Source organism: Urocitellus parryii, chromosome 4, assembly GCF_045843805.1.
Source record: "Urocitellus parryii isolate mUroPar1 chromosome 4, mUroPar1.hap1, whole genome shotgun sequence".
In the NCBI taxonomy this organism is placed as follows: Eukaryota; Metazoa; Chordata; class Mammalia; order Rodentia; family Sciuridae; genus Urocitellus; species Urocitellus parryii.
In genome coordinates, this window is record NC_135534.1 from 40,328,743 (window position 1) to 40,332,973 (window position 4,231).

The 4,231-nt window shown below is 37.1% G+C and overlaps 1 pseudogene; it reads right to left on the minus strand.

Moving 5' to 3' along the window:
• Positions 1-3,031: 3,031 nt before the first annotated feature.
• Positions 3,032-3,878, minus strand: LOC113179490 (ribonuclease H1 pseudogene; annotated as a pseudogene).
• Between the last annotated feature and the right edge of the window lie 353 nt (positions 3,879-4,231).

Consider the following 4,231-nt stretch of genomic DNA (forward strand, 5'->3'; position numbering starts at 1 on the left):
AAATTCAAACATTTCAAGATTCTGTGTAAAATTGTGTTTATGTTGTTACTGTACTTGCCATAACTAAAGAAGGAGGAGAGGTTCAGTTTACCTATAGATGTCATCAAAAGGGTAAATGGTTGAGTCGATTTTGAAATGTAAGTACAGTTATCTAAGTCCTTGCTAACATTTGGGTAAATGGCTTGTGTGTCAAATGTTATAAGTTTAACCTTTTTTTGGCTGTCAGTAAAAGGCAATTGTCAACATTTCACATGGGTAAGAAGCAAGAAGGGAAATCAATCAACATCTCAGTGATATTAACCATCCTTTCACTCTTTTCTCCTTTGACATATAACAAAGGACTATAATTCTTATATTGATCTTTCCTATGTGAGACTTAGAATCCAAAGCAAGGCCAAGGGCTTCAAACTTAGGTGGTTCTGAGAACAACAGAAATGAATACAACTTGATGTTGGTTGTATAGTTTTCCAGGGGCAGAAGTTAAAGCCTTTGTGGCAAATATAAAATTGTTTTCTACATGGGTATAAACAGTGAGATTTAACATAATAAGATTTCATTTACAGATATAGGCAAGAACCCAGATTTGACTATAGGCCACAGTTTACTTACCTATATTTTTAATTTTTTTTTAGTTATACACTGACACAATATCTTTATTTTATTTATTTTTATGTGTTGCTGAGGATCAAACCCAGTGCCTCACATGTGTGAGACAAGTGCTCTAGCACTGAGCTACAACCCCAGCCCTGCTTACACATATTTAAATAGAACCCATTACTTCCATAACTATATGTCATAGTTTTTTTCTGATTTGTTTTTAGAGGTCTTATGGAAACATTTCACATTGGCTGCTCAGACATTTGTTGTCTGTATCTCCAAAAGAATTCAAACTCCTACAAGGAGGGTTCTTTGTGTTTTTCATTTCTATATTCTCAATTCTTAAAATAGTCCTGGTTCCCTGTTATATTATTGTAGATTTCACTTTTTTAACTAATTCTCTACCTCTCTTTCTACACATGCCTTTTGATTTTTATGTTCAACTTCAACACATAGCTTCAGATATGTACAAATAGGATAGGTAGGTCCAACTCTGACTTTGCATGCCATTTTTTGATCTACTCTAACTTCTACTATTATCAAGATGAGAAAATTCCCTAGTATCTGATAGTTCATGAAAAATGGCAGATGTGGAGCACATATAGATCTAATCTGCAACATTACTAAAAGGTATGCATTACCCAGACTTTGAGAAAAACCCTTTTAGTAAAGTATTTCACTTATTACTAGAATTTTAGATGTTTCAAACATAAGATAGGTTAAATCCTCTCTAAGTCTTAAATGAGTACACTTCTAATACTTGGTGCATCAAAAGAATTCAGTTAATGCTATCATAACTTTCCACTGTGTGTCCTTGATAAGTCCCTTTCCATCATATTCAAAACCTTTGCATTGCCATTTCAATGATTTCTACAGCCACAACTCCTATGGGTTTGGGAAAAAGTAACTAATTTCTACTTCTAAGCCTCTTACTAGGGAAAGTGATATGTTATTAATAAGGCTTAATAAACAGAATTTTCTATTCTGCATAATTCTGAACAGTGGTTGCAATATTTGGAAATTTGATTTCATTATTCATGAGCTACTGAAGGCAAGGGGTGGAAGGCTGTTCTGTAAATTGTCACTGAGAACATTGTTGAATTATAAATTTTATGTGGGGGAGCCACTGGGGATTGAACCCAGGGGTGCTTTCTATTGAGTCACATGTTCAAGACCCATTTATTTTGAAACAGAGTCTTGATAAATTGCTTAGGGGCTGGATAATTTGCTGAGGTTACCTTTGAAATGCTGATCCTCCTGCCTCAGCCTTCAGACTCACTGGGATTACAGGTGTGCATCCTTGCACCCAGTGAATTATCAATTTTTGAATATGCCTGGAGTAAGAAGATACAGATATCTATTAATGTAACTGGACTTTGGACCTGGATAGCCGCAAGACTGGGTTGTAGAATTCTCTGGATGATTATGAAAGCCATCTTAACTGTATATGAGGTTGCTAAAAAGATTATATCTCTCTTCAATTTTATATTTTTAATGTGGCTTCTTGGAACTGTGGTGCAAAGACCTCTGAAACAGCAAGGTCATGACTCTTAGAGTTTATTTTTATTGTAGAGTTAGTTTCTTAATACATTCCTAGTTTGGATGTCTGTCCTCTTTCCCCTTTGTATTTGGTGTATTCTCTCAGGTATTTTTTTCTCATATATATTTCTGAATTTTGATACAACACATCTTAAGTTGAGGCTTTATTTTCTGTATAAAATATATGATATGTCAAATAATTTCCTCTAAGACTCTATATTCAAGTAGTCTTAGTTATTAAACTTGGCTTTGTGAATTTCAGGAAAGGATAAATATAACAATTTTATTTTCTTGCATCTTTATCAATTTTCCTTCAGGTGCCATGCTTCCTTTTTAGAGTTTATGTTATTTTATTAGTATTTCTTTCATTTTTTATGTTATTTTATTAGTATTTCTTTGTATTCATTTTCCATAATTCCATATTTTCATATATCTTACACTATATTCCCCTTATAATTTCTTCTCATTTGTTCCCAATTTTATCTCTATTTAATATGCCATGGCATGCAGAAAGGAGAATAAAGAACTACTGCTTTGGAGACATTAATATATGCCAGACATTCTTCTACTGCACTATGATAAATTATATATATTATTTATATACATAATTTTTTCCTGTATTCATATTTTAGCCAATATTCTTATAAAAATCAAAGTGCAAAAATTTTGGGCCAGACTGCAACAAAACAAATGGAAATATACCAAACCTAATAAGCATAAAACTGATCTCAGAATTATTGAGTTTCAGACGTTTACTAGATACCACAGTGCCAGCTGGAAAGCTGTCTACCCCTTTACTGCAGCCGTCCATTCTGTGAGGTCTTAGGTCCACACCAAGGAATGATAGCCACAAGAGCCACTGCTTGCCTTCTTCTGAGTACGCCAGTGACTCCCCTCAGTCTGGAGAAAGCTCAGCCCCTTCTCTTGCCAGCCTATCAGCCTTTTCATTCTCCACAAATCGCAAAATACCACGGACATGCTTTGCACTGAATATCCATGCTACAGGTGAGCTCCTCCAGCTTCACGAAGTCCTCCTTGTTGATCATCTCCTTTCCTGCTCTCATCCTCCACTGGTTCTTCTTCCAGCTTTGGACCCAGTTAGTGATGCCACATAGAGTAAACATGCTGTCTATATAGAACCAATTTATTCATGTTCTGAACCCTTGGCTTGTTTGATGGCTTTGCAGACTGCTTGGATTTCTGTTCTTAGGTTTGTCTGTTGCCTGGGAAGTCTAATGCCTACAATTAACGGGTGACTGGGCCCAGTAGACAACTATTCCTGCTCTTGCTCTCCTCTGCCCATTACTGGAGCAGCAACCATAAGTGTAGAATCTGCCATCACAGATTCTCCCATATAAGAAAATGTGTCCTTGCCCATGTTAGGAGCTAGCTTTTCATTCTGTCTTGAGTATTTTGTGCTTTGCTCTCAATCTTTTTCGTTGAAGGGCTTCCGGAGCTGCTTGGTTACTTTCACTTGGGACACCTGGGCATGAGTATTCTCCTGCTTTTCTAAACTATCTGGGTTGGCAAAGGCACAGGCCACATCTTCTGTGGCAAACTTCTTAAAAACTAGCAACAAGAAACCGGTTCATTTATGCTCTGTGCTTATTCCAGCTAGGGAAGAAGCCAGTCCTGAGGCCACTGAGCAAGTTTAGAACATCTGAAGCCTGCAAACAGCTGTGGCCACAGCATACTGTTTCCAAGGAGACTGTGCTGGCCAGAGGCAGCAGCATCCTGTGCATTGCTCAGCTGTGTGTGGCCCACCACATCATACTCCCAAGCTCCAACCCCTGGAGCTCCCTTCCAGAGGAGACATGGAAGATATATATTAATATGGAGAACCAAAGAGGTGAAGTAGCACATCTAAAGGCTGCACGTGGTGGAGGAGTAGCATATGGTTGAGAGTGGTGTTCAGATTGTGTGAGTGAAAGCAAAAGTGAAGCATACAACTAGGAAGGTATCCTTTTTTTGTCCTTGTATTTCAGGGAGCTATGGGGATTCACGATGGTTCCTTAAGATAACCATGACTATGTGGAGACACAGGAAGAATTTCTTTTCTGTGACACAAATACGTACTATTCAAACAGAATTTCTT